Source organism: Silene latifolia, chromosome 10 (assembly GCF_048544455.1).
Source record: "Silene latifolia isolate original U9 population chromosome 10, ASM4854445v1, whole genome shotgun sequence".
NCBI classification, from domain to species: Eukaryota; Viridiplantae; Streptophyta; class Magnoliopsida; order Caryophyllales; family Caryophyllaceae; genus Silene; species Silene latifolia.
In genome coordinates, this window is record NC_133535.1 from 80,961,609 (window position 1) to 80,968,503 (window position 6,895).

At 41.4% G+C, this 6,895-nt stretch overlaps 1 non-coding gene across 1 annotated transcript; it reads right to left on the minus strand.

The window, feature by feature from the left end:
- Positions 1 to 4,255: 4,255 nt before the first annotated feature.
- Positions 4,256 to 4,362, minus strand: LOC141610006 (small nucleolar RNA R71). Its single transcript, XR_012527902.1, has one exon. It is a non-coding gene; the product is annotated as a small nucleolar RNA R71 (small nucleolar RNA).
- Between the last annotated feature and the right edge of the window lie 2,533 nt (positions 4,363 to 6,895).

A 6,895-nucleotide genomic window follows, 5' to 3' on the forward strand; every position in this document is an offset into this window, starting at 1 on the left:
AAGTAGCAATCGTGAAAGATCTCGATTCCGGCTAACTTCCTCTCGAGGTAATGCCAAGGTTCGGGAAATCCATGAAAGAGTTCCGAACTTCCTTCTTGAACGAAGTATCCATTCAAGGTAGGGAGATATGGCCTCATTTGGACTCCTACATACTTGCGATTTTGGACTTGGGCAAGCATTTCGAGAACTTCTTCTGTTGTGGGTTTGTACCCTAGTCCAAGTGGTATTCTCGATGAGTTGCCTTTCTTGTATGGCGCGAAGGTGTTCTCCCGAATCGGGTTCAAAGGCATTCCAGGGAAGTATCCCTGGTTTTTGAGTATGTGGTTGACCACCAAGTTAGAGTAGGGATTATAGTATAAGGGTGCCAACTCACTTTCTATGACATTTACACTTTGGAAGCCCCCAAGTTCGTATACGGGATCCACAAGGACTTGATTATTTGATTGCTTCTCGATTATGGCCTTGATGGGTGATGAAGTGATCGTCACAACTTTGCCATTTAGTGGGATCTTGATCTTTTGATGAAGGGTGGATGTTACCGCTTTGGAAGCATGAATGCAAGGCCTTCCCAGAAGTATGTTGAATGAAGCTTCGATGTCCACTATTTGGAAGTTAACCTTTCGTTCGATTGGTCCCGTTGCTATGGTTAGGTTAGCAAGTCCTACCACTTTTCGTCGTGTACCGTCATATGCACGTACACCTTGATTTGTGGGAGTCCAATCCGATTCTTTCATGCCTAGTTTATATGCCGTTTTGAGGGGTATGACGTTGACCGCGGAGCCATCATCTACCAAGGTCATTGGCACATTCTTCTTTAGACAGATAACAGTGATGTATAGAGCAAGGTTGTGACTGGCGCCGAAAGGTGGCAAGTCTTCGTCTGAGAAAGTAATAGGATTACTTAGCTTGGGTGATTCTTGGAAGACCAAGTTGACTACATCTTCAGGAGTAGAGTTATGTGCTACATTTAATTTGGCCAAAGCTTGCGGTAAAGCTTGCGATGCGGAAATGAGCTTGCCACTAGTTGCCGTGAAAAGATCAGCCTTGGTTTTCTGTAATTGCTTGAGCAAATGATCGGTGGGGTCGTCTTCGTTGTCATTTGGTGTGATGACATTGGTTGGACCGTTTTGAGTAGTGCTTTGGTATGGGCGACCCGAACGAGTTAGGTGGTCCACATCTTGGTCTTCACCATTTTGGACTAAAGAGTTTTCGATGAGATATTCGTCTTCATCATCATCGGCCCAAACCCCATTAACTGCGGCTAGTTCCCTCATCCTCATGATGTCACTTTCTAGTTGTATGATTTGATCGACTAGCTTGTCGACCACAGCGACTACTTCTTGCATAGGGGCATTTTGAGAGAAGATCAATGGTACGCGTTCTTTAGGTGTTGCATTGGGATTGCGCAAGATCATTACCATGTTTTCTAGTTCCCACACTTGTCTATCTACACTCCTTGCCCATGCGATGAAGTCGGAAATGGTAGGGGAGATGGTAGAGTAGAGCCTTTCTTTCTCAATTGCATGAATTTCATTTTCGGTGGGAGAAATGAGATGTGAGCAATCTAAGGTAGATTCGTCACTTGTAATCACTAGAACTCCAAGAGGATTCTGAGTGTTGTTGGGCTTACCTCCTGGTGGAATTGGAAGTCGGCCATCTTCAATCATGTCTTGAAGCACGTGTTTCAGCTTGTAGCATTTTTCTGTATCGTGCCCCTTGCCCCTATGGTATTCACAGTAGGAATTTTCATCCCAAAACTTGGACTTCCTTTCGGGTTCGGGAGTAGTGATGCGACCATAATTGGCGCATATTTAGCCCCCGAATTACCATTGTTTCTATGCTTTTTAGTGCTTATTTGGGTCATTTCTTATCTTTAGATCTTTGTTTTGCATATTCTTTGAGATTTTGATCCCTTGGTAGGAAAGGAGTAAGAATCTTGCATTTTCATGGCAAAACAAGGCTAAATGGATCGTATTCAATGACCAAGCATCAAGGAGAGACAAGACTAGAAGGCCTTTGTACATAGCTAAGTAGAAGATCAATGTTGAGAAAGGATCCTTGAGTCCCCAAGGAAATCCCCAAGGATTCTATGAAGAAAAGGGAAGAAAAGAAGAAGGAATGACGCTGTAGAAGAATCCGAACGGATCATCCACGATCCGTCCGTCCGTCCCCCACTCAATCCGAGCGTCCTTACCCGATCCGCTCGGATCCCCCAGTGCCCAATCCGAGCGTCTTACGCCTCGATCCGCTCGGATCGTCCATGCCCCATCCGTCCGTCCCGACTCCGATCCGCTCGGATCACAACACAGCACCGTTTTGTTCTTCAAGTCACGAAATGAAGAAGCCCTTCTCTCGGACAATCCCGGAGTCTCCTTGCTCAACTTAAAAAGTGTAATTACTAGTTTAGCCCTTAGTTAACCCTAATGCATCCTCCCTAATTTTCACTATAAATACCCCATTAGTCTAATTAGAGGGGCATGTTCTTCTAATCAATAATTAGAGTAGTTAATATCAATCAAATCTCTCTTCAATATTGTAATCAAATATTAATCAAGTTTTAATCCAAGTTTTAGTTCCTTAATCTCTCTCTTGTTCTTACTTTATTTTGGGTAATTGAAGATTATTTGGGTTATTATTGGGAGATTGACAACCTCTCAATCTAGGATTCAAGTACTTCTATTATTCTTGCTTTATTATTGGAATCATTAGTAGGTATAATCTCTTAATCCCTTTTTAATTATTGCTAATTACTTTCATTTATTCATCATGTTTCATTATGTTAGTATGATTGACAACCTTTCTAGCATGATCAATATGATAATGAGTGAGTAGTCTCTTAGCTAGGGTTTAATGGGTGATTAAGGGAAACCAACATGGGGATGATTCATGCTTAAATCAATATGCTTTCATATCTTATTTGCTTGCTTGTTTTGATCTTAATACATGCACATGTTATGTTTGATGAAATGCTAAGCCTATGAATCCTTGCATTTATTATCATCTACTATCTCTTCAACTTGACTTGTAAGACATAACCCAACTCGAGTCTTGTTAGATCATGCATGTGTTAAGTAGGAAAGATTAAGTCGACTTGTAGGTGTTGTACAATCCAAGAGATTCGGCTCCGGGACCCAAACTTTCCTAGGATTGTAAGATATAACCCAACTCAATCCATCACAACAATAATTGCTTGCTTATAATTTGAGAACATGTTTGTATGATCATATCCCATGAATCCCCTATGAACCCATGACACCCTAGTGCTTTTAATCAATTGTTTACACCCTTATTCCATTTACCTTGTTAGTTTATTTTCATTGCTATTTTAGTTTAGTAACCTTCTACATCAACCCAACTTGTGACACCCCTAGACACCGCTAGTAGCAATAGAAATCTTCGTTTTCAATACCCGTCCCTTGGGATCCGACCTTTACTTGCCTCTTTACTAATTGTAGAGTTGTTTGTGAAGTATAAATTGTGTTTTGTATCGACCATTGACCAACGACCACATTTGCTTAATTTGTGAACTAAATGGCTCCGATCAAAAATGGCGCCGTTCTTGCGGGGACGGTGTTTAATTGATTTTAGATTTCTTTTGTTATTTTTAGTTGTGTCTTTTTCACCTCGGGGAAGTAAAACTCCTCAAGGTTTGTTCTAATTGTTTTCTAGTTGTTTGATATTTTGCATGTCTAGAAGGTTACAAAGAGATTTGTTACCTTTTGACCGTGAAATCGAAAGAACCTTGACGAATAATAGGAGACTTGTTAGGAGGAATTTGGGAGGTGTTGGTGAAGTTGTTCAACCCACAAGTGAGTTTGTCAATCCTTTCGCAATAGAAGGAGAAGAGAACCCATTAAACAATACCACACGAAATCCACCTACAATGCCTAAATTCTCGTCACACTCTATACCCACCGAGGAGGATCTACCAAACGGTACTCCTACCCCACAACATCTTACCGGAAACTTTATTGCCAAGTCCGCCTTCATCCAACTAGTTGAGAGGAGCCAATTCGGGGGCATGCCAAGTGAGGACCCTCATTCTCATATGGAAACATTTTGTGATTATTGTGAAGCTATCTCTCAAACGGGCGTGACTCAAGACCAAATAAGATGGGTCTTATTTCCTTTTTCGTTAATCGGCACCGCAAAGCAATGGTTGAAGGGCCTTGATAAGGCCACCCTTGGAATAGATTCTTGGAAGAAGTTAGCTCTAGCTTTCTACAAAAAATTCTACCCACCGGAAAAAACTAATATGCTAAGAGCTCAAATTACGGGTTTTAAGCAAAGGGATGAAGAATCTTTGTATGAAGCTTGGGAGCGGTTCAAAGGTATTTGTCGCTCATGTCCTCACCATGGACTTAGCGAATGGTTTTTAGTGCAACAATTTTGGAATGGTTTATATGAAGATTCAAGGAACATTCTCAATATGGGATCAAATGGAATGTTCACCGAAGTTGATGACAATCAAACATGGAACAAGATTGAGGAAATGGCGGTCCATAATTCGCAATATAGTAGGCCTCGCAAAGCTACTAGAGGAAAGTATGAAGTGGACACCGTTACTCAATTGGGTGCTCAACTTAGTGCTCACATTGACACTATCAACTTGAAGTTTGAACAAGCTATGGCTAGACTTGAGGAAAACTCAAAATCAACAAAGCATCATGTCAATGCCTTGACGGCATCCTCATCAATCCCAAGCGGGATATGTGAGAATTGTGGAACCTTAGGTCATGACTCAAGTGAATGTAGGGGAACAACCGAGCAAGTCAATGCTTTCCAAGCTTACAAAAGTGGTACCCCTTATTCAAATTTTTACAATGAAAACACCAAGTTCCATCCAAATCTCTCATACAAAAGCCAAAATGTTCAAAACCCTCAACCAACATACACTCCACCACCCATGAGAAATCAAAACCAAAGACCCTTTTTCAATCAAAACCAAGGTTACCAAAATCAAAATCCATACAATCACCAAAATGACCAAAGTTTTGATGTCCAAAAAGCGGTCCTTCAAATGCAAAAAAATCAACAAGAATTTTTCACCCAAATGCAAAAAGATAGCCAAGCAAAGGATACCACCATCAACAACATTCTAGCTCACACCAAGATGTTGGAAACACAATTGACCCAACTAGCATCTTCGAACTCACAAAGACAAAAAGGGCAATTACCACCTCAAAGTAATCCCCCTAGACATGAAACGGTTAGTGCCATTCACTTGAGAAGTGGTACAAGGTATGAAGCACCGAAGGAGCAAGTTGAGGATGAAGTTGTGAGAGCTAGTGAGAATGAAGTTGTGGTGCAAAGTCCCAAAGAAGGGGAATCATCAAAAGGAGAAAGTTCAAAGAAAAATGAAGACAAAGCCAAAGAAAAGGAGCCCATTGTGATTAGACTTCCTTTTCCAAGTCGTCAAGCCAAGCCTAAATTTGATGATCAACTTGGAAAGTTCATGGAAATTGTGAAGAACCTAAAAGTCTCAATTCCTTTCACGGAATTAATCAATCACGTTCCGGCCTATGCGAAATACATGAAGGATATTCTCACAAAGAAGAAGTCGATCCGGAAACTTGAGACTATCGCCTTCACTAAGGTGAGTAGTGCAATACTTCAAGGGAGTTCACCTCCAAAGTTAAAGGATCCGGGAAGCTTCTCAATACCGTGTACCATTGGCGACACAACAATCAACAAAGCCTTATGTGATCTAGGGGCTAGTGTGAGTGTCATGCCGTACTCGGTGAGTAAAAGGTTGGGAATGGGAGAGCTTAAATGTACCAATATCACACTTCAAATGGCCGATAGATCGACGAAGACACCGCTAGGGATATGGGAAGATGTCCCCGTGCGAATTGGGAAGTTTTTCATCCCGGTGGACTTTGTCATTGTTGATATGGAGGAAGATTCCAACATTCCAATCATCTTAGGAAGACCTTTCCTACACACCGCGGGTGCGGTGATTGATGTGAAACATGGAGAGCTCACTCTAGAAGTGGGAGATGAAAGCATAACTTTTAATCTTGACAAGACCATGAGAGCTCCTCGTTTGCATGAGCCATGTTTCATGATCGATCACTATAGCCGGAAGGATGAAAGGAAGAAATCGGAACTCCAATGGAGGAAGAAAGTTGAAGATGCTCCATTCAAAGAGCAAGTGAATTGTGACAAGGAGAGCTTGCAAAGCTCATCAAAATCAACCAAGGAAGAAGAAGATGGCCTCATTAGCCAAAAGAAGAATTTGGGAGAGTTGTCTCCATCCAAGCAAGAGATTTTCAATGATCAACTCAATGAAGTTTGTGGTCTTTGGGACGACGAATTTGAAGGGATCTTTAATCCCTACATTGGGCATGCCATCGATCATGATCAACAACAAGAACCAAGATCTATTGAAAACCTCTACCACAACAATGAACAAGCTTTTAACTACTTCTTCGAGGTGTTGAGCAACATCAACAACACCTTGAACATGCCTCCTTGACATCTCATCAAGAATGAGAGTTTGGTGGAGTCCTCCCTAAACCACCACTTGTAAATATTTCTAACTCCCTAACTTACATTTAATTTTTGCATTGCATTTTTGTCATTTTTGGATTTTATTTACCTTGATCAAAATAATTGTCATGAAAAGAGAAAAGTGAGGGAGGGACTAATGATTTTAATTAATGTGTAGTGATTTACCTTAGTGTGGGGATGGGAATTGCCTAGGCTATTCATGCCTTAGTAGTGCCCCCACAATGAAGAACACAAGAAAAGAAAGAAAGAAAGAAAGAATGTTAAGGAATGGGTTTGCGCAAGGATCCGTGTAATCAAGGAAGAATCCGAGCGGATTCTGGAGAATCCGTCCGTCTACAGAGGATCCGAGCGTCCAGCTCAGAAGACGCCCGTCTTGGGCTGT